The sequence below is a fragment of the Macrobrachium nipponense genome, chromosome 37 (assembly GCF_015104395.2).
Source record: "Macrobrachium nipponense isolate FS-2020 chromosome 37, ASM1510439v2, whole genome shotgun sequence".
Classification (NCBI taxonomy): domain Eukaryota; kingdom Metazoa; phylum Arthropoda; class Malacostraca; order Decapoda; family Palaemonidae; genus Macrobrachium; species Macrobrachium nipponense.
This window is the reverse complement of record NC_061097.1, coordinates 48,640,694-48,665,693: the sequence shown is the minus strand read 5'-3', so window position 1 is coordinate 48,665,693 and position 25,000 is coordinate 48,640,694. Positions and strand designations below refer to the sequence as shown.

Here is a 25,000-nt window from a genome sequence, read left to right as displayed (position 1 = left end):
TCGAGGAACCGTCCACACTTGCGTTTTTGTTACAAGAATCGGTTACAATACAAGGTTCGGTTCGCACGTGTGTACCCACCTTTACACTGGTGAGGAACACCGTTCAGGTGTTCGAAAGTCTTTGCTTTATATTTTTACATAGAAATATATTTTTAATATATAATTGTGGATATTTTTTTACATATTCTTTACCATTTCTTGTGAGATGTTATGTATACTTCAAATACATGAAAGCGCTTTGGAAAGGATAGTTTCGGTTACCTATCTATGTTGATACATGTAGTATAAAATATACTGTTTATAAAACACTAGTGCATAATTATAAATAGGTACTCACTCACTGAAGGTTGATTGTGCCGGGCGATCTGAATGTAAAGCTGGTATGCTTGGAAGGTTTGGGGTCTGCAGTTATTGAAAATGAAGAAAAAAAAAATTAAGCATATCGTTAAGTATATCTTAATTTGACCAGACCACTGAGCTGATCAACAACTTTCCTAGGGCTGTCTCGAAGGATTAGATATTTTTACGTGGCTAGGAACCAACTGGTTACCTAGCAACGGGACCTACAGCTTATTGTGGGATCCGTAACGTACCACATTAGATCGATAAATGAATTTCTAATCACCAAAAATAAATTCCTCTGATTCCACGTTGGCAGAGCAGGGAGTCGAACTCACGACTACCGAATTGGTAGGCGAGCACGTAAACCACTCATCCAACGAGGAACTATGAATATGAAGAAAATTTTAATTATGGCAAAGGAACAATGTCTTTAAATGTACAATGAAAAACTGGTGATCAGTAATACTTCTGACAGCAGAGTAAACACACAGTTAGGTTGATGGATGTAATAATACTAAGTTAAAGCGCGGATGGAGGTGTACAGGATTAGATTTCATGAGTTCGCATCTCGCCCCTGGAGAACGAAAAATCACCGTCTCTGTACCATGATCAGTTACCGCTGCAGTGTGGGGTCTGCGGTGGAAGGTTGAAACCAACATTCTTTGGAAGCTAAAATCTCAAGACAATGGCCCCGTGGGCTTGTTCCATGTGAATAGGTTTCATATACTAAAAAATAATAATAATAATAATAATAATAATAATAATAATAATAATAATAATAATAATATATAATTCCTAATTAAAGCAAAAATATCAAGGCGTGATCCGACCTTCAGCTTACTCGGGGCTCATGCAAGATTTTTCCCTCAAGCATAAGTTGTAAACATTATATTCCTAATTTTTTCCATAAACTAAAACGTGTTTAAATCTGCAGTCAACTAGAACCTGTTTCATCTAGGAAAATTAAAATAAATAAGCTATAAGTTATTAGAAATAATTTTCTGTACTGTTCAACATGCACAATATCTATCTTTTACATTTTCATTCTACTAAATAAATCCTAAATATCCTATCTTAAAATTGCTTTATCTTAACACATCGCAAAACACCTTTTTCATACGTTTGTAGGCTCATCATAGACCTTTCCTAATCCCCTCAACAACACCAACAACAAAGTACTTTGTAGGCTTACTCCCCGAGTAAGCAAAACTAGAAGTTGAAGTTAATTGGGGAGAAATGATCCAGACAGGGACTATAAATTCATGCAAGTTAAGTTAATTCCATAACATAGGTGTGGGCAGCATATAAGGAGACAATGGATGGGAAATATGGTAGGGGTAAACTAATGAGGAGTAATACACTGAGAAGTATGTACAATGTTTGTGAGTAAATTCAAGTAGGATAATGAAACTGCATTTTAGAATTCTAAGGTTTCCAGACTGGAAAATGTTCACGCTAAATAAAATGAAAGCAATAAGCTAGGAGTTTCTCAGAGCATACTTAAAACACACAAATCAATAGATATTTAAATATGGGTCCTGCTAGCCTAGTGGTCATGATACTAGTATCACCATCGACAGGGATACTATTAGTCAGCTGTAGTCGGTTACAGCCAGGTTAGGAAAGGGCATTGATTAGCATCCTAATACCAAAAACTCGCTAAAATCTGCAAGAGAAGCATCTTCTGGAATCACAACTTCTATAGGCAAAAGATATAATTTAATTCATATAAGTATATATATATATATATATATATATATATATATATATATATATATATATATATATATATATATATATATATATATTTGTGTGTGGGTGTGTGTTTCTTTGTACACCATACACACCATACCCACAAGGAAAATGATTGAGAGTTTAGACAGTGTAGCTCAAGTGTTTATTACTATTTTGAAAGTAAGGCCATGCGCGCACGCGCCACTCTGTGGCGCCACAAAGTGGCGGGGATGTGCCTTCCCGTAGGTTTCCATTGTTTATAAGCTTTGTCGAGCACACAAGCGTCTGTGGCAACCTGTCGCCGATCCCCGCTACAGCTAATAAACTATGGGAACCTATGGGAAGCCACTATCCCCGCCACACACCGACGCCACAGAGTGGCTCGTGTACTCGTTGCCTAAAGGAAAAATACCGTATGTCATACATGGACTTAGAAAGGAGGTGATTGCAATCTAGAGGGTAATTTGTCGAGTGATTCAAAGTTTTTACGATAATTGCAAAAGATGAGTATGTGTATGGAACACTTACTGATTGATTTGGTGTAAAAGTAGGTATACGACAAGGATGTTAGGTGTCCTTGGATACCCAACATACCTACTAGGGATGGAGTGATGCAAGAAGTCAGAGAAAGTTTAGGAAGATAGTTTTGCAAAATTGTAGGAAAAGAAAATGGCGAAGAATGGATGAAGTTTGCGAACACCACATTACTGATTCGGGATAGTGAGAATAAGCTGCAGAAACTGGTGGGTTGGAAATTTGTAAGCAAATGCTAACAAGAACAATTATGAAGAAGATGGAATAACGAATGTTAATTCGAATCGAGAGTAAATGAATGATGCTTCGAATGTGGAGAAAACAGGAGTCACCACAAAGGAATATGCTTAATATTTACATGACGATAGGAATGTCTATGGGAGTCGAAATTGGGATATATGAAAGGACTGAGGAAATCCTTTATGGATGTGAACTGCTGAATATCTGAATATGACTGAAACAAGAGAGGGTGAGGATTTAGTGATAGAAACTGAAAAGAACTGTTTTCCATCACGAGCTCTGGTTCGAGAAAAGGGCTGCTAGGCCGTAACGGATAATAACCCTAATTTAAGCTAGAACCTTGACGTTTTAAGTAATCAGATCACAAGGTCTCCCTTCGATAATCGAAAACGGCTACCGGTGTCACAGGAAATATTTATATTTGCGTGTTAATCTGGCTGGCTCTCACAGGAAATAGATGACGACTGTAAATCTGCAGAGATTTGTCCAGATTACGGTTCTAATCTACAAAAGAGCTGCCGCTATCTCGGAGGAGTCTCTGTTTATCAAGGCGGGGTCGCTGCGGAGGTGTGTGTGTGTGTGTGTGTGTGTGTGTGTGTGTGTGTGTGTGTGTGCGCGCGCGCGCGCGGAGGCATATGATTGTACATTGATCACCTGAATAAACGAAGACACCACGCTGAATTTAAAAACCATATCCCACAGTTTTATTTTTTTAAATCGATTGTTCATGCATTCAAAAATTTAAATGCTGATTAATACATATTCATTGTTATTTCAAGGAATGTAATTCTCTTCATTTCCTCTTATTCCATCCTAAGGAGGCTTGCTTTGTAAACTGATAGGCTTATAATATGCTTTTTCTACAGCGATACTCGTTGGAAAACCTCCACGTTTCGTCTGATATCGATGATGATTATTCACTGACAATAATTAGTGCCTTATCAAGATACTACCTTGGAGTTGTGTGGCAATGAACGGATTCAACGTCTCAACTTCTAATCAAGTATAAAGGTCGCACATAATAATAATAATAATAATAATAATAATAATAATAATAATAATAATAATAATAATAATGCAATAATAATAATAATAATAATAATAATAAACACGGTCACTATGCAATAAATGTCTACCTCACAGATTCAACGTCTCCCTTCTCATCAAGAATAAAGGTCGTACATTAATAATAATAATAATAATAATAATAATAATAATAATAATAATAATAATATAATAATAATAAACACGGTCACGAATGCAATAGAGCCAGCCGTCAAGGGCGGGTATGCAAATTAAGTGGCCTTCTCATGATGGTCAACTTAAAAGGAGAAATAAGGCCGGTGCTAAGAGGGTTTCGGTGGCAACAAATCGTCAACGAAAACCTTACTTACTTTAAAATTTAATCAATAAAAACTATACTTACTTTAAAATTCAATATTTCATCAATACAAACATTACTTGATTTGAAATTCAAGCAATAAAAACCTTACTTACTTTGAAATTTAATCAATAAAAACTTTACTTACTTTAAAATTCAATATTTCATCAATACAAACATTACTTGATTTGAAATTCAAGCAATAAAAACCTTACTTACTCTGTAATGTAATCAATAAAGATATTACTTACTTTAAAATCTCAACAATAAAAACCACGCATTTAAAATTCAATTTTAATCAATATAAACATTACTTAATTTGAAATTCAAGCAATAAAAACCTTACTTACTTTGAAATTGAAGCAATAAAAACCTTACTTACTTTGAAATTTAATCAATAAAAACTTTACTTACTTTAAAATTCAATATTTCATCAATACAAACATTACTTGATTTGAAATTCAAGCAATAAAAACCTTACTTACTTTGAAATTGAAGCAATAAAAACCTTACTTACATTGAAATTTAATCAATAAAGATATTACTTACTTTAAAATCTCAACAATAAAAATTTTGCGTACTTTAAAATTCAATTTTAATCAACAAAAACATTATTTAATTTGAAATTTAAGCAATAACAATAAAAACCTTACTTACTTTGAAATTTAATCAATAAAAATATTACTTACTTTATAATTTAATCAATAAAATCCTTACTTAATTTAAAATTCAATATTTACTCAATAAAAACCTTACTTTGAAATTTAACCGATAAAAGCCTTACTTACTTTGAAATTTAATCAATAAAAACTTTCATTACTTTAAAATTTAATCAGTAAACGCCTTACCCAACTTCAAATTTAATCAGTAAACACCTTACCCAACTTAAATTTAATCAAACAAAGAGAATCATGAAACGTGTATATCTGTCAAGTTTTATCGAGTTCCGCACGCCGGTCTTTTGTAAATATTCCGTCAACACAAAGGCCAAGCACTGGGACCTTTGGGGTCATTCAGAGCTAAAAAAGGAAATGGAGAGTAAGTTAGTTTGAAAGGTGTAACAAGGGGGAAACCTCAAAGCAGTTGCACTATGAAATAATCGTTAGGAGGGGTGGATTGCATGATGGAAGAAATATAATATGAACGGAGGTACAGTTAAAGGTATGTAAGGGGTTTGCAGCTTATAGGGACCGAAGGGACGCTGCATAGAACCTGCAGTAATGCCTACAGGGCACCGCGTGAGGTGCACTGACTGGTAATGAGAGCTATTTTTGGTATTATTTTTAGTATCACAGGAAATAGATGATTTATCTAGATCGCGGTCCTTATCTACTACAGGAGTTGCTCTTTTTAAAGGGTATTTTGCGCCTGGGTTTATCAGGGTAATGACAATACAGAGATACGCGTGGGTGATTATGCTTACGATATATTATGATTGAATGCGTAAATAAACAAGTATTCTTGAAATAAAATATAATATATTATATATATATATATATTATTATTATTATATGATTATATATCCTATATATATATAAAGATCTACGCAAAGACTGTTGTTTGAGCTGTTACATTAAATCAAAACATTCGGCTTTTTACTTCAAGTGACAAAATATCAATTGATTCAGGTCAACCTAGGTTAGGCTATTTACTTTAAGTGAGAAAATAGGAAATGATTCAGGTCAAACTAGGTTAGGTTTTTACTTCAAGTGAGAAAATAGGAAATGATTCAGATCAACCTAGGTTAGGCTATATTTACTTTAAGTGAGAAAATAGGAAATAAATCAAGTCGACCTAGGTTAGGCTAAAAGAAAAAAAAAATCTAACGATTATGGTCACTTAGGCTGGAGAAAAGCTTGTGTTTCAAGGCTAGTTAGGTTTGGGCAGATTATATTAGATTAATGTCGGCCACCCCCACCACCACAAAAAAATTCTGTTAAAATTAAAATTCGCATCATTTTCAAACTTATAATAATTTATTATGACAACTACTCTCAAATAAAGTACAGTGGTTAACACTTGAGTGCATTAAAATTACTGTACATCATCGCAATATATATATATATATATATATATATATATATATATATATATATATATATATATATACAAGGAAAAAAAAGTTATGTATGCTATGCTGAAAGTACAGTATATGTATATGTATATATATATATATATATATATATATATATATATATATACATATACTGTACTTTCAGCATAGCATACATAACTTTTTTTCCTTGTAGTAGTTTGTGAGTGTGTGTGTGTGTGTGGTGTGTATGTATATCAATCACACACACATATATATATCATATGTATATATGTATATACGCACACACACACACACATATATATATATATGTATATATAGATATATACATATATATACACAAACCTCTTTCAGGAATCCGGATTCGAACATTCCTGAATGACTATACTACATCAATCAAACAGGAATAAACACAACAGTGTTTAACTAACGTTATCGCCAAGCACAAAGATGACAAACTTTTTTTTCTCTAATTCGTGCGATCATTATCTTCATCGCCCGGATGCTAACGAAGCCGCTGATAAATAAGAGTGTGACTCACATCAACCTACGCCATTGCTACCCTGGATATCACCTTTGAGATGGCATGCTGGTGGGTGGGTTTGTGAATTACGGCTGGTCAGAAATGTCGATTATGACTCAGGAAATCTGTGTATGTATATGTATATATATATATATATATATATATACTATATATATATATATATATATATATATATATATATATAAGATTAGTTTGTGCGTGCGTGTACCTATATGAATATATGAAAAAATATATCTATTTATATGCGCATGTACGTATATGTATGTACATTAGTGCATATATATATATATATGGATGCGTGTGTATATATATACACACATATATATGTGTAAATATATCCTTCTGTTAAAACAGGATACGTCTCAAGTATAAAAGGCCCATTAAAACAGTGTTTTAATGGACCTTTTATACTTGGCATAATATATATACTAATAGATAGATAGATAGATAGTAGATAGATAGAATAGATAATAGATAGATAGATAGATGATAGATTAGATAGATACTTCATCTTTCAGTAGCAAGTTTAGGTAAAAAATATTAAGCAACAATAGAAATTAAGATTTTTTGTGAAAACGCAATGCTTAGAATTGGTATTATAATGTATTATACACACACATACACACACACATATATATATATATATATATATATATATATATATATATATATATATATATATATATATATATATATATATATATATATATATACATACAAACTAAACAGTTATTCCTATAATAAATAGAAAGTAAATATTCATGTATAAAAATGCAACAGATTAATGGAGTATTCAATTTCTACTTGGTAAAAATAACAGCGGGAAAATTTAATATAAAATCAATAGTTCCTATACGCGAATATAAAAAAAAAAAAAACAGAAAAAAACCGGTATGTGTGTATCCATAATCTCATTTCGCAAGACCCGTGAAATATATCTATTAGTGGCAGAGGTAAGCTGCTGAAATATGACAAACGCGTTATATACTCCCACGGCCTCCGTCGGAGAGTTACAGCCCAGAGAGATTTAAGGGCGAGTTCGCCTCCTTGCCTCGCTTACAAATGGCTGCTTATACGGCACCCGCCAATGCTCTCTAACTCTCCATCATGGTGTCCTAATGGGGTGGCCGATCTACCATTCTAGACAGTCAATAACGCAGAAACCGCTCTCGATCATTATCACTTCTTGAATCTTCTGAAGAGTTTTTATTTATGTTATTTTTTTTTTTTTTTTTTTGGTTTGTTTGTATGGTGTTTTTACGTTGCATGGAACCAGTATGGTTATTCAGCAACGGGACCAACGGTTTATAGGTGACATCCGAACCACGTCGAGAGTGAACTTCTATCACCAGAAATACACATCTCTCACACCTCAGTGGAATCCCCGAGGATCGAACTCGCTGCCACCGGGGTGGCAGGTAAAGACCATACCGATCACGTTCACAGGCCTTTTTTTTATTTTACGATCTCGGTGTGTTGTTTTGTTGCAAGGTGGCAGGGGTTATATAAATGGTGAGATATGGAATCACTAAGGAGGATAAATGATGTACTACAGTGGTACCAGCCTGGTTGGGGTGGGAAGGATGGCCTCGTCGAGGTACTGAAGTTTTAAATTATGTGTCTTTGTATATGTATATATACTTAAGAAGTGCTTATATATTTCGTCTCCTCTGCAACCCACTACAGATGACAAATATTCAGGTGCATAATTCATGACTTAGGTCAGCTAACGTTTGCCGGAAACAAGCCCAGGTCATTTCGTTCTCTGAACCAGAGAGAGAGAGAGAGAGAGAGAGAGAGAGAGAGAGAGAGAGAGTGTGTCACGCTTTGCTGGCCAGATCGAAATACCGGGAAACCATTCATTTGACCTCATTGGTGAATGCTGTTCAGATAGCTGTGGGGCTGAAGAAGGTCATACTGCGCCAAGATGGTCACACCCGATATCATGAGAGAGAGAGAGAGAGAGAGAGAGAGAGAGAGAGAGAGAGAGAGAGAGAGAGAGAGAGAGAGAGAGTGAAATAATACGTTTCCTTGATTTATTAGCACACTAATGCAAGATTTAAAGAGGCGAAGTGAAGTAAAAAGTAAAGTACTACGACTATATATCGTGAAAAATAAGCTTAGACGAATAGAACTATAGTAGATTCACATCACCCGGGCATCTAATGTCTAGGCCAGTCCCATACGACGCTCCTGATTGGCTGTTGAGATAAGCCAATGACAGGGCTGGACACTCTCAGTCTCTCTCTCAAGAGTTCACATAGGCAGGATGTACGTTCCACCTTTCCTGAAAGACGTATCCCTCAGGAGAAGAGGAACGTTCATCCTGACCATGAGAACTCTCGAGAGAGACTGAGAATTTCCAGCCCTGTCATTGGCTTATCAACAGCCAATCAGGAGGGTCGTAAGGGACTGGCCTAGACGTCAAAGGACGCTGTAAATGAGGCAATATTTGGCTACTCTTTCAGTGACGAACAACCTTCTTCAAACAAAAGCTCCATCAAACACGAGACTCATAAACACACACACGCACACACATACTCACAAACAGAGGATAACATTAAGAACAAATTAAGTTCACTGTTATCAGAATGATCTGTGGTAACATTAATAACGTTATATAACTTATGAGATGTATGTACATATATGCGCACAGAAAAATTATAAAACGGAAACAATTTATTTTATCTCGTTACATAGTTTTAGCAAATCTATATCAATGAATATACATTTTACACACACAGACACACACACACACATATATATATATATATATATATATATATATATATATATATATATATATATATATACTGAGAGATAGAGAGCGCCTCCTAGAGGATCCTCAAGAATTGCCGCCGCCGTCGGAGAGTTGGGACCGGGGGAGGGGGGGGGGGGGTGCGCGTTAAATTTGGGGGGCTCCATTCACTGGGGGGGGGGCTCGAAGAGTCTCAGTCACACCTCCCTCATTATCACTGAGTTTATCTCGCTAATTTACTTCTAGCCTTCCACCGCCCTTGACGAATGGAAAGTTTATACCACTGTTTGATCTATGGAAAGGATCTTTACTCTTTCTGTGGGGGGTGGGGTGAGGTGATGGGTGGCATGGGGGAGGGGTGAGGTTGTTGGAGAACTACTTCATTATCCTACGGAACTACAACAATATCTACTGGTTCCATTACCCAGTACTTAATACTCATGAAAGGGGATGGCGCAGTGTTAGAGGGTTTAACGGGCTGTAAGTGACCACTCTCTTCAAGTGCACGAAGCTGCTGATGAAGGGGAAGTTTTCTGTAAGGGGGTTTCATCCACAATTTACTTGGAAAAGTGTGAAAGTCGTAGTGATCAGTGTAGTCTTTTCTTTGGAGCCACCCCATTTTTAGGGGGTTGAACTTCGTGAAGATAATACACATTTATATATATACAATATATATATTTACATATATATATTGTGTGTATATATATATATATATATATATATATATATATATATATATATATATATATATATAAATGTGTAATATCTTCACGAAGTTCAACCCCCTAAAAATGGGGTGGATATATATATATATATATATATATATATATATATATATATATATATATATATATATATATATACACACACAATTATATAACCACACACAAACATAATATATACGCATAAATAACACAAAACTTTTAGCAGAATCCTACCTACCGCATTCACTAATCCCCTGCTCTTTATCAAATATGGGTAACGTTGGTTATTGCTAATGGAATCGCTGAGCGAAGTGATTTTAATGGCTTATGGGTGTGTTCGTGGAACTCAGTGCCCATAGAACAGACCCGGGAATGCTCCAGGTAATACTCCTCGGACAAATGCTGAGAAGATATTGAGGTGAGGGTGAAAGGTAGACTGAACTCATTCTGATCTGTTAGGTTGATTAATTGACTGAATATGGAATTTAGGCCGAAGGCCAAGCAATGGGACTTATAAGGTTATTCGGCGCTGAAACGAAAATTGACATTAAAAAGTTTGAAAGGCGTAACAGGAGGAAAACCTCAAAAGCAATTGCACTATGAATCAATTGTTAGGAGAGAGTGGGAAGTAAGATGGAAGAAAGAGAATATGAAGGGAAGCACAGTAAAAGGATCGAAACTGGTTGCAGCTAGGGACCGAGGGCACGCTGCAAAGAACCGTAAGTAAGGCCTACAATGCACTGCATGAGGCGAACTGACGACACTGCCTCCCTACGGGAGATTCATGTTAGGTGGTAAGTTACTTCCAATTTACTTACCATCAGAATGCCCAATGCCGCTTACTCCTGGAGAGACGATGATCTAACAGCTAACTCTTGGGCATACCCACACGTGAAAAAGTCTGAACAGGTATCAGAAAAGTTGACTGGAAGCGTAGTCAGTGATGTTTGGTATGTAGGCACAGGATCTGCTGACTGGGAAAGGGTTGGGTTGTTCGCTAAATGTAGTATACGCGTAGATGCAATTCAAGGCAAAAGCTACCGAGGACTTTTCGGACAATCTCTCAAGAGGACACCGCAAATTCTCAGCGAATGCTCGTAAAGTTTGTCGATATGGCCTCAAAAGTGCAATGAATTTTCTTAAAAGTCTTGTAAGCAAAAACGCATAAGATAATCCAGTGGTTAAGGAAACAACGTTTTAAAAAAAAACCATATCTTTAAATTTCCATAATTGTATCAGAGGTGTTACATAAACTTGTTTTGTTTGTATGGTGTTTTTACGTTGCATGGAACCAGTGGTTTTTCAGCAACGGGACTAACGGCGTCACGCGACTTCCGAACCACGTCGAGAGTGAACTTCTATCACCAGAAATACACATCTCTTGCACCTCAATGGAATGCCCGAGAATCGAACTCGCGGCCACCGAGGTGGCAGGCCAACACCAAGGCGACTAAGCCACCGAGGCGCTTTTTGAATGGGAGTCGAGAGGGTTGCAAAAGCTATGGCTTACTTTCTTACTTCTGTCATCAGGATTCAATAGCTTATGAAATAATTTTCTGCATAACTGCAAGAGCTCATCACTTGATCTATAGTAGATTCACATCAACCGTGCATTTGATGTCTAGGCCAGTCCCTTACGACGCTCCTGATTGGCTGTTGATAAGCCAGTCACAGGGCTGGAAACTCTCAGTCTCTCTCGAGGGCTCACATGGGTAGGATCTATGTTCCCTCTCTTCTGAAAGTATACGCTTCAGGAGAGGTGGGACATAGATCCTACCCATGTGAACTCTCTCTCGAGACTGAGAGTTTCCAGCCCTGTGAGTGGCTTACCAACTGCCAATCAGGAGCGTCGAAAGGGACGGGCTTAAGACATAAATGCGCGGTTGATGTGAATCTACTATAGTACATCGCCTGTCAACAGGATGGCAAATGTTTATCACGTCAGTTTCCATAACTCGAACAGAACTGGAAGGCTAAACGTTGCATTATACAGCTAACAACAGACTGTAGATTTTTCCATTAAGACTTTATAATAGAGTCTGTTAAAACGAAGGCAAACGATTATCATTAGATGTTTGGGGTAGCAAATAAAATCTAATGCTCCTATCTTCTTCTCACAGCTAATATTTCCACAATATTCAAGGACATCTGTTCAGAACCGAAGTGTTTATTGTAATCAGGAAATTTTTCTGCACTAGAAGCTTGTGGGTAGCCCTTCACAGAAATTTAAACGACTGTTGGCTGATTAATTATAGTTTGAGAGCCAATCAGCAAGCATTAATTCCCGCTAACTCTAGGTCCCGTCAAGCACGCATAAATTCCAACTAACTCTTCTAATTCCCACATTCCAGAGAGCATCCTCAAAGCAAGGATACATTCCCACAAGCTACAGAAATTCCCATAAACTCCTTTTAATACAAAGCAATTACTTAGTACATCTTCATTCCCACAAATGAACGACAAAAATAATAAAAAATAAAATTTTCCATACATAAACATAATAAGACATAACCTCAGGCCCCAAAACAATTATTGGAAAAATCCTCCAACGCCAAGAGCAATAAAAAAAAAAAATAAAAAAAATCACTACATATAACCTACCCTACCCCGAAAAGCACAGCATCACCGAAGCATCTCCCAGAACCCAGAGGACGCTTGCAGAGAAATCTACGAGAGGAAGGAAGCATCAGGGAGGGAAAGGCATCGAGAGAGAGAGAGAGAGAGAGAGAAGAGAGAGAGAGAGAGATCCTTCCTTAAATGTTTCGAGATGTTATCGCGTCCGGCCCTGCACGCGAATTTCGCTTTTTGCCCCCTCGCCATGTATTAGCTGGGTCTGATTAGCTCTCAAAGCGCATTTGGGTATCAGGATCCCGTCCCATCCAAGTTGATTCGCATTTTCTCTGGGATTTCGTGTTATCAGTATTTTATGTGAGTATTATCATCATTATTATTATGATTATTGATATTTGTTTGGTTGAATTTTTCGTTATATCACAATTATCATTAATATTATCATTGTTGTTGCAGGTGAATCTTCAACTTCAGATCACTATGTATACAAAGTTGTATACATAATATTATATGTCTATTTACTGTTATATTCAGGTGTGGATTTTTAAAACCATTTTCTATATAAAAAAATGGTTTGGTGGCCACCTACGGTTTACATAATCACTTAAAAACAGTAAGGAATCATGCCAAAATCCAGCTATTATTACTATAATTAGTAGTTAAGTGTATATCTTAGTTTAACCAGACCACCGAGCTGATTAACAGCTCTCCTAGGGCTGGCACGAAGGATTAGATATGTTTGTGGCTAGGAACCAATTGGTTACCTAGCAACGGGACCTGCAGCTTATTGTGGGATACGAACCACATTATATCGAGAAATTAAATTCTAATCAACAGAAATACATTCTTTTCATTCAAAGTTGGCCGCGCGGGGAATCGAACTCGGGACTACCGAATCGGTAGGCGAGCACATAAACCACTCGTCCGACGAGGAACTTGATATTATTCTTATTAACATGAGCCGAACATACTGATCTCTGTCAGTGTTAAACACCATAAATTTAAATTAGTTTACTTATGTGTCTTATATGTCATAGGTTCGTTAATACATTTATAAGATATTTAATCAGTACCTGCTCAACTTTAGGTAGCTGAGTGTTTAGTTGGATGTGATAAAATATGACATTTAAATGTTTACTGGGATGTGATAATATGACATTTGAATGTTTAGAGGGATGTGATGATATGACATTCTGAATGTTTAGGGGATGAGTAATACAGTATGGACATATGAATGTTTACTGGGATGTGATAATATGACATTTGCATGTTGAGAGGGATGTGGTACAATATGACATTTAAATGTTTACTGGGAAGTGATTGAGAAGTGATAGTGATAAAATGTGACTGACATATAACTGTTTACTGGGATGTGATAAAGTATGAGATTTGAATGATTCTTAGGATGATATAAAAAACCTGATATTTGAATGTTTTATTGGATGATATAAAAGACGACCTTTATATAAAATTCGTTATGGACTCAATTTTGTAATCCAGGTACGTTACACTTTTCATTATTCTAGACAGTTTATCATTTGGTGATTCGCCATTCAAGAATTACGTAAAAATACAACAAAGAAAAAAAATCTCCGTGTGGCGCCTGAGGATATCAGTCACATACCAGACCGGTCAAGTCATTCTGGATGTTTGTTTATACGTACATTTTGTAACCTTGCTTGGTCAAGCTTTGACATTTTCCAGTCCGCTGTCTAAGAAACCGTTGCGTGGGATTCATTCTCTCTCCCTCTTCATGTGCGCTTGTGAATTCGTTTGAGTCAAGGAATTCGGATAAAAAGTGCAGTAATGAAATATATTTCAGTGCTACCGTAGCATTTAGCGTGAAACCAAAATAATGTTTACACAGTGCCAGTCACTCGCACTTCAAATTATATGAAAATTTGCATAGATATCCTCATTGGTGGGGATGTCTTTTTGTAAATTACTGTTTCAACTTATATGAGAATAACGCCAAAATACTGAATTTGGCTTGGCTGTTAATTTTATTCGATATTTAAATTTGCGTTTTTTATGGTAAATACAAATCTGAAAATTTGGGTAGTTCCGTGTCTTGAAAGCAAAAGAATGTTGGATTGAAATGTTATGAAAAAAAATGAGCTGTTTTACATCGAAAGGTTAGGTACCGAGAAATTGTATTGCCAAAATATTCCAGTAATGACTGAAGTAAGATGCAAATTTACCTTATAAAAAAAAATAAAATAAAAACAAGGTTGTCCTACTCTCGCTCTCAACTCACCTCCTCGTCCGAGAACATTATGATCCAGACAAGCCCAGAGAGCATCCTGGGACATGATACCCTCCCTGCCTTCCTTCAACAATGCGTGAATAATGGCCTTATCAGAGATGATAGTTTGCAGGCTGGGCGGTAGGGGCGAAACTCCCACCCTTCGGCAGAGCAAGATCGTCCATCTGGGCCAAACGTTACCAGCTGCGATGCAAAGTCAGAGTCGCCTAAATTATAGCTCAGGTTTTCCAAAATCTCCCCAGCGATCAGCTGACCAAGGCAACTTCAGTGGGCACCCGGGGTGGATGCCAAAGGATGCTGGAGCTACCCAATTTTGGAATAGAATGGGATACAGAAAGCGCTGGGACCTATGAGGTCGTTCAGCACTGCAAGGAAAATTGAGAGTAGGTAGGTAGGTTTACAAGGTGTAACAGGAGGAAAACTTCAAAGCAGTTCCACAATAAAGCAATATTAGATTATAAACGGAGGTACAGTAAAAGGAAAGAGAGCGGTTGCAGCTAGGGGCCGAAGGGACGCTGCAAAGAACCTTAAGTAATGCCTACAGTGCACCACATGAGGTGCACGATGGCACCACGCCACCTTCGGGAACCCAATTCTGGCTTTCCTATGGTGAAGGGGGACAATCAAATGTTGCCCTTTCTGGGATAAGAAAGGGCGAAGAGATCCTTCTTGGACATAAGAGGACATCCTACTGTTGCTCCTTCCAGGATAGGAAGGAGCAGCCAACGAAGTGCAATTCCTTCTGGGATATAAATATAGAGATAAGGATACAAATTCTACTGGAATATGCTACGATGACAGCCGCCTCGCGCTTCACTTTTATATGATAATTGGAGATAGCCACAGGGGTACTTACCCAGCAGGGGAAGGCGAGAATAGCAACGGGTAAGGTAATTCTCTGGGAATAGAAGACAGAAACTTCGACTCCATTATTTTCTAGAGCAGGTCAGACTAATCACTGGGGATGGGGTCGGGTAATATATACAAACAAACACATACATATATATAATATATAAATACATATATGTATATATATATATATATATATATATATATATATATATATATATATATATATATATAGACGAAAGCAAAGCTGTGTAACAATCCTGCACCCGTAATATTGGAAATAAATCAACATTCTCGAAAGGCAGGATATTTTTCCAATTTGTGTTTCCAGCATCAACGCTATTTTGCCTTTAATAAACGGATATAATGAAAATAGACAATCTGGTTTTGGATAAACATTAGATATGCACTATGACATAAAAAAAAGAAAAAAAAAGTTGTATTAATCGGTACTTACTTTATTTCCAAGGCCGTGATGTTCTTGCAATGTCCACATGGATCCTAACCTGCAGCCGACAGAAAAGATAATCATCATCATAAAGAACTGACTCGTACATTTAGTATAAGGAATTGACTATTATACTAGAAAATGAGAGATATATCAAGGATCTGACGATATAGTGAGAAACTAACTAATATAATACAAATGACAGATGTACTTCAATTTAAATACAAATGGAGCTTAATCATTCCAGAGTAGAGTAGAACTGTAGAGAATTCAGGCTATAGTGAGAGACTGACTAATATAATAAAAATGACAGATGTACTATAATTTAAAATACAAATAGAGCTTAATCATTCCAGAGTAGAGTAGAACTGTATAGAATTCAGGCAAAAGGTAAAGCCTTAGGGAAATTGATGGTAATAAGGTTTTAAAAATGTAAGGGAGAAAACCTCGCAGCTGCGCGAGAAAACAATTTTTAGAGGGTGGAAAGTCAGATGGAAGAAAAAGAATATGAACGGAGGTACAGTAAAAGAAATGAGAGAGGTTGCATTTAGGGGGCTAAGGAACGTTGCAAAGACCCTTAAGTAATACCTACAATACACCACGTGAAGTACACTGACCGCACTACCCTCCTACGAGTTAAATCATTCCAGCGACCAGCAAAAATTAGAGCAGGACAAAGTTTTCCAGTACATTTACTACAAATATTTTCCTTGCTACTGTCTGCGATGCAGTATCTGTCCTTACGCATTCCTATTAATAGAAACTTGTTTGGGTAGTTAACCACCAAATCTCACGATTTGGCAAACGAATTAAATGATAAGATGGGATACATATTTGAGTACAAATATAAATAATGCTATGCTAAGCAACGATTCTTCTCACCATATCTCCCATACAGTAATGGAAGGAGTCGGAGATGAGGGGTGGGGAATAGGGCTTGACATTGTAACCCTCAGGATGTCGGGTGGGGGATAGGACTTGACATTGTAACCTTTGCGATGAGGGGGGGGGGAAAGTACTTGCCATTTTGTTTTGTTCGTTTGTATGGTGTTTTTACGTTGCATGGAACCAGTGGTTATTCAACAACGGGACCAACGGCTTTACGTGACTTCCGATCCACGTCGAGAGTGAACTTCTATCACCAGAAATACACATCTCTCACTCCTCAATGGAATGGCCGAGAATCGAACCGGCGACCACCGAGGTGGGACGCCAACACCATACCAACCACGCCACATGAGGTGTGGGGGGAAAGTACTTGCCATTTTAACTCTCGGGATGAGGGGTGGAGAAAGTACTCGACATTGTAGCCGTAGGGATGAGTTGGGGGATAGTACTTGACATTGTAACCCTCGGGATGGGGGATAGCGCTTGACACTGTAACCTTCGAGATGGGGGATAATGCTTGACATTGTAACCCTCGGGATGGGGGATAGTGCTTGACATTGTAACCATTTTTAAACAATCCGAATATTAATGAGCTGCTTTAGCCTTGTACTGGTAAGAAACCGAGGCCGAGGTTAGCCTATGCTTAAAAAGATAAGGAAATACCCTCTGATAAAAGTTTTCTTGTTCAAATATCATTTACAATAAGTTTACAAAAGAGGGAAGAAATAAAATGTGGTTATGCAAAAGCCACAGATAATTATACAATACAGCGTTCACCTTTGAATTTGCAACATTCGAAGTCAACACTGCAACACAGAACAAGAAACCGGAAATGACATAAGCACAACCCGTCATCACTATTCTAATTAATACAGTAACAAAAACATCAATTGAAAATAACTTTGTTATAATATTAACTTAAGCTGACAGTTATGACTGCAATCTACAACCGGCAACAGGCAAGAGGCCAACACAACACTGCAACAGCAAACGTCTAATAAGCCTTTGTGGTTTAATGAGTCTAGAAGTTCACGCAAAATCTCCTGTACTCTATTTAAAAACATGCCCCATAGGCCTACACTAAAGGCCACCATTAGGAAAGGACCCGTGCTGGCATAAGTAAGTGGCCACTATGATGTGACAAACTGTCTGATTGTAGCTTTGCGTTACGATAACCGGGGAATCCGCTACCCTAATGCGGATTATGCGGAAGGAAACCGACTAGCCTGTAGCGAGTTGGCTGGGACTCCAGGCTGGGACTCCAGGCTGGGAGAGCAAGCGACCGAGCGAGCCAGGCTGCCAGCCAGACAGTCAGTAATCAACAGTCAGCCTATACAACCATTTGCAGTCTTCGTGGCTTTTTTATCCTACGGGTCTTCGTAAACTAAACAGACTCGTAGCTGTCGACGTAATAAATGGACCATGTGACATTTGATAAAAAATAAACTTGTTTTACGTGCAAATAAACGCCACTGGCCTGCTTTATCCTGATCCCATCGGTAAATTTCGTGCTGGCGATATTTTACTTTCAAATATTTGCTGTGAAACATTAGCATCACTAAAGATGAATCTAATTGATATAATAACAAGAGATCCGAATAAAAGTTTAATTAAAAGCGATTAAAAAAAATAATCAAGAAATACGAAATACTGTCTTGTGGCTGCAGCTGAGTGTACTAATATGTAATATGTACGTGATAAAAATATTTTGTACAGGATACTTCTCATAACTAAAAAGTGATCCCCCAAGTTATATAGCTTATGACAGTAATACTTCACTTCATGGGAACAATAAAATAAATAAAGACTTACAGGTTTTAATAAAAGAACAATGTGACCGCTGGACTAACCTGTGGGGCCTAACCTAACATAAGGATTTACCACCATTAACCATACTTTGCTTAATTTAATGGTCAACTCAACTATTTAATTTTTTTTTTTTTTTTTACACAAGTGAGAATATCTCGTATTCGCCCAGATATCTTTAAGAGCAGCCTTACGTGAAATCTTGTGTTTATGAAATCCTTGAGAGTACCGAATGTTAGCCTACGCCTTGAGCCTGTGATCATAACTCCCAAGATGGAATAACGTTATTCCATCTTGATAACTCCGACATTCAGCTGAGCACCTACGTATAACGTCATCTCGGAAGCTTAACCGAAAAGCGTTGATGTCATTAACAGCCTCTAAATATAAAATGATTTTTATAAATATTCAAGTTTCTAGGTTTACTCTACTGTGTGTCACCAACCTTTGAAATACCACAATTGAATTTGATATGGCGGTTCATTGCTACTCACCGATGGCACGAGTATTTGCAATCGCCTTTTTGACTACTATGTGAACACCCATCTCTTGCTAAGGAACGAGGGCATTATACGGAATAAGTACAATGACATTCACTCTGAATACATGCGGAAAATCACATGATAAATACACTAAGTCCATTTTAAAAGCCATGACACCAATGCCAGACGACCAACGCAACGTACGCCGTCAATCTCAAATTTACAACCCGTGTCGGTGTCTCCCCATCTGAAATAGTAGTGTCTTCTTACATAACGCTAATGTCTCGCCTTCGTACCCCCTTCTTTTCCATCTAACTGATATTCTTTATGATTATAAGCTATATTATATGCAATAAAGATAAATTACGTTCTCACTATCAAAAGTGGAATACTTCTAATTGCCTACTAAACTGAGATACGCTACCTAAATCTCGAACCCTCGTAGGCGATAAACGAAAATGTCAAAGCGTTGACAGCCTTAACTGTCATGTCCGTGAGTAGCTCCTGTCGAACTGGGATATACTCCCTGTGCTCTTATTTAAACACTCCTGTAACGCCAGGGACGTGATTGACATTTGTGCCGATCTGTAACACGATCACGTAACCCCTCGTGCGGTCGTAGATATTATCGTGAAGTTACTTTGTTAACGGGTAGCCATACCAGGTAAGTCGGACATGTGCTATCTTGAGGTCAGTTTCACCCGTTTTACGTAGGTCTTGATTTGTCGTAGCTGCATTGCAGGTTGTTTTAAGATATCTATCTTAATGACAAAATATCCTCTTAGTTATCAAAATTGGTACCCCGCAAAAGTTTATCTTTTGATGATCAGTGCAGGTTTTTTTTTGGTATATGTTATATGCTACCAGATATGTTTTGATGAAAGGAGTAGTGCCGTAGACGAATGACGCCATTATGAAGTTGGGGGTGGCATCTTTCAAATACGGTTTTTGGGGTCAGTTGTTTTCGTAGTTTTTTTTTTTTTTTTCACTTTTGCCTCCGGTAACTGGACTGTACTTGATCCTGATGTGGTTTACAATTAGACGAATATTGGGACCAATACACCAGAAGAGTCTATCCCCTTTGTAATAGGTCTAGTGATGGTAGATCAAGGGTAGTAGGTATTCCGCGGCGGCCTAGACAATGGCAGTTGCGGTTTTTCCATGCAGTTTTACATACTGAACAAGAATTTTAAGTTAATTAGCCCCCGTGGGGCCAGTACTAAAACACGGCAAAATACATTGGAGTCGGACGCCCCAATCCCTAGTGATGTCGTATCCACGGTCACGTTCCTTGCAGTCCGTGCGGAACTATTCTGTAGAATTACCTTAAACGCACATGTCCTTTATCGTCACTTACAATATGCATAAACCCCTTGTAAACGTGATTAACTAGACATGCCTCATGATTACAGCTAGTACTAGGCCATCCTGGTGAACACGTTTTGTCGCATTGTCATTGTCTATTAAAACATTTCATGTCATTAGCAAGTGAAACTTCATTCGGATTTCCATAAAATGCTTTAGAATGTGTGGTAGTACGGTAGTTGTGTGTATTTTGAAAATCTAGATGTATATTATTTTGTTAAACCAATATTCTCTCTAGTAACTATACTCTGTTTTTTTCCATCTGTCCATCCGCCTGTGGTGTTTTTGTATGGTAACACTGCGTCCAGGGCTTTAGATAGTTACATTCAGCTTACATTCAACGATTATAATAATATCCTATTTCGAATATTAACGGTGTAATTCACACACAGTAAATTATTAAAACACTTTTCAGTTGCAAATGTACACCCAGATATCCTTTTATTTACCTAAAACTTACACATAGCGTAACAATCGAAAGCCCGGGACGCAGTGTTACCATACAAAAACACCTCAGGCGGATGGACAGATGAAAAAAAAACAGTATAGTGACTCAATTCTGTCTTGCCGTTAAAAAGGCTTTCATGGTACTAATAAAAAAGCTTATCACTAGTGAAAACTGCCTCATTGCTGGTGTCGTTTTAAGGTGGATTGATATTCTTTAAAGAATGCGCATTGGGGAGCGAGGTAGGTATAAAGGGAAATCAAAACCTTATGCTCAAGGGCTTACGGCTCTGTAAGGGCAAGGTAGCCCGGGATAGTACTAGCTTAATCTAAACACCAACGTCATCTGCTAGTCTACACATTTCCCGACAGTGATTTAGGTAGCAATCTCGCCTCATGATCACTGAACCTCCTTTAATTCACGAACCTGGAGAGAGAGAGAGATTACCTTTTGAATGGTTTCACCCTTGTGGGTGTATTAGGTAGGGACCAAAGTGGAACTCTTTCGTTGACGGAGTACTGAATATCTCTCTCTCTCTCTCTCTCTCTCTCTCTCTCTCTCTCTCTCTCTCTCTCTCTCTCTCTCTCTCTCTCATATGTCCGATATACGTCCCGTGTTTAAGCTATTAATACTCAAAGGTGATGAAATCTAGCGTGATTTGAAAGTCAAGTTCACCCATCATGCCCTTGTAATTAACGTAGGAATTAAAACTTACTACGTAAGTAGCAGTTGCCTATAGGCTCGGTAGTTAGAGTCGTTCTGCTGAAAAGAAGCTACTTTGGTAGAGTAATGGAGTTGAGTTTGTATAGGCCGTGACGCCTTAGTACTAGTGCGTACTGGTGAATAGGATTCTGGTTATTTTATTCCCGAGCAGTTCAACAAAGTTCTCATTTTCAGTAAGTCAAGTTTTGACATTTTCGTGATTTATATATGAATTAAAAATAATGCAAATGGTATCGTTTTTTATACAAATGTGATATAGTCTGAATATTGGTCTGGGAAGACGAGACATTGTAACCATTGATTTGCAAGATGTGTTTAAGAGAGAAGCATGATTTTTGCTTATTGGAAATCGTAATCATTGGACTTTAGTAGAATTGGGATAAAAATTTGTGCTTAAGAGGACCTTTAAGTGTAGCGTTGGCGAAGCCATTTGTAATCTGAAATTCTAGTGGTCATGATACCAACTTCACCAGTAGAAGGAATAGGGATAGCTTTAAGTATGTTCTTTGAACCCCATCGTGCCCATGTTTGCCACTGATAAATGTGCATGGCGATACTCTATTGTGTTGGGTCTCGATCATGTAGGAGAGGCAATAGGTAGTAACTTCATCCCTAACTTTAAGGAGAACTAAACAATGCAATGTACAGTCGGGTATCCTACTTTTAATGCTGTCATGGATGGACATCCCTTCCTTCCGTACTCTCTCTCTCTCTCTCTCTCTCTCTCTCTCTCTCTCTCTCTCTCTCTCTCTCTCTCTCTCTCTCTCTCTCTCTCTCTCTCTCTCTCCATAAGAAATATCCTGTTCCCCGCAGATTCATGATAGCCATCCACTCACTAAAAAAGTTAGATGTTATAATAACTAGATCCGACAAAGACGGCAAAATCGTAATAATGGACAAAGACTTCTACCTCGACAAAATCAACCAGCTCCTTAGCGACACTAACACTTACGAAAAACTGAGGAAAAATCCCCTCCAAAACGTTCCCACAGAATTTTTTTCGGAAAGTAAGATTAATTGGCCAAGACAAAAAGAGTATTGAACTATTAGAGAAATTTAAAGTAATTAATCCTAAATTACCCTACTTTTATGGCCTTCCCAAAACTCACAAAGACAATCTTCCATTCAGACCCATCGTTTCATGCGCCGGAGCTTTCAATTACAAAATTTCTAAATGGTTAGCTGGCCTCCTTTCTCCTTTTTTAGGCACCTTTTCTCCCAGTCACATTAAACATTCGGAAGATTTTTGTCACAAATTCAGAGATGCACATATACCTCTTCACAACATAAAACTTTTAAGCCTCGACGTAGACTCCCTATTCACAAAAGTACCAGTGCAGGACGTTCTTCAGTTTTTAAGGGAAAAATTATCCCCCTATTCAGATAATTTCCCATTGACGCTTGACAAAATAATAAAGTTAGTTGAATTATGTGCATCTAATAACGTATTTTCATTCGGGGAATCATTCTACAAGCAAAAATTCGGGTGTAGTATGGGTAGTCCTTTAAGTCCCGTTTTAGCCAATCTGTACATGGAATACTTTGAAACTACAGTAATAAATGCAATAAAACCCAAAAACATGCTGTGGCTGAGATACGTGGATGATATTCTAACATTTGGGATAATAGTGGGGTAATTTTAATGAATTCCTCTCAAAATTAAACGCATTAGTGCCCAGCATCAAATTTAAAGTTGAATGGGAAACAGACAACAAAATTCCTTTTCTTGATGTTTTAATAATCAGAGACACGACAGAATACAAATTTACCATATACAGAAAACCAACGTTCTCACTTTCATATATTCACTACTTTAGCTATCACGACATTACTATCAAAATAGGCGTAGCTAGCAACCTATTCTTAAGAGCCTTACGAATTTGTTCCCCAGATTTCCTGGAAAAAGAATTTGAACTAATTCGCAAGCAACTTTCATCTTTAAAGTATCCTGACCATTTAATTGAGAAAGCAATTCAAAAAGCAAACGTAATTTTCTACCGACCTCCTAAAGACAAGACCAGAGACACACCCAACAATAAAACAAAAATTCCTCACCTGGAGACGATTAAAAGAGTAACGCACACCCTTGGGAAATCCAACCCTTTTGCATTTACCTACCCAAACACCTTAGCCAAATCCCTGATTAACGTCCAACAAAAGACATCTCCCAAGGACTCTGGGGTCTATGAGATCCCTTGCCAAGACTGTGACCAATCTTACATCGGATTTACAGGTAAATCACTTCCCCAGAGATTAATACAACACAAACGGTCAGTTAGGTATGGACAACAGAACTCGGCTATTTTCAACCATATAAATGAACATAACCATAGTATAAACTGGAATTTGTCACGTGTAATTTATAGCAGCAACTGCCGGTACAAGAGTCAAATGATGGAATCGGCCTTAATAAAAGAGAAGCAGGTAATGAACATCTCAAAAGGGGCATGGATTTCGGATGTCGTCGACGAAGTGTTTATTCAACCAACGCTTAAGAAGATTAAAGGAAGATTATCAGCGGGGGTGACCTAAATTGGCTTGTGGACGGATCTCTTGGTATAAATACCACCTTTTCTGTAAACTTTTCTCATTCATATACCTGAAGAGAGAGACAGCAGTCTCTGAAATATAGTACTTTCCTCTATATTTTGGTGTTTTTATGGGCTCCTTTTATTAGATGGAATTCTGTTGTTACAGAACATTTTTGTTACCAGTCATATATATATATATATATATATATATATATATATATATATATATATATGTATGTATGTATGTATGTATGTATGTATATATATACAATTGTATGTGTAAATATTATGTAATATATATACTATATATATACATACATACACATATATATATAC

The 25,000-nt window shown here is 37.3% G+C and overlaps 1 protein-coding gene across 1 annotated transcript in view; it reads right to left on the bottom strand.

Annotated features, from left to right (window-relative positions):
* LOC135209251 (origin recognition complex subunit 4-like) overlaps positions 1-19,766 on the bottom strand; it is a 402,188-nt gene extending 382,422 nt beyond the window's left edge. The window contains exons 1-2 of the mRNA XM_064241960.1: positions 19,613-19,766; positions 16,434-16,482 (exon numbers count right to left, since the gene is read on the bottom strand). The gene's annotated coding sequence lies outside the window, so the exon portion shown is untranslated. The remainder of the gene's footprint in view (positions 1-16,433; positions 16,483-19,612) is intronic.
* Between the last annotated feature and the right edge of the window lie 5,234 nt (positions 19,767-25,000).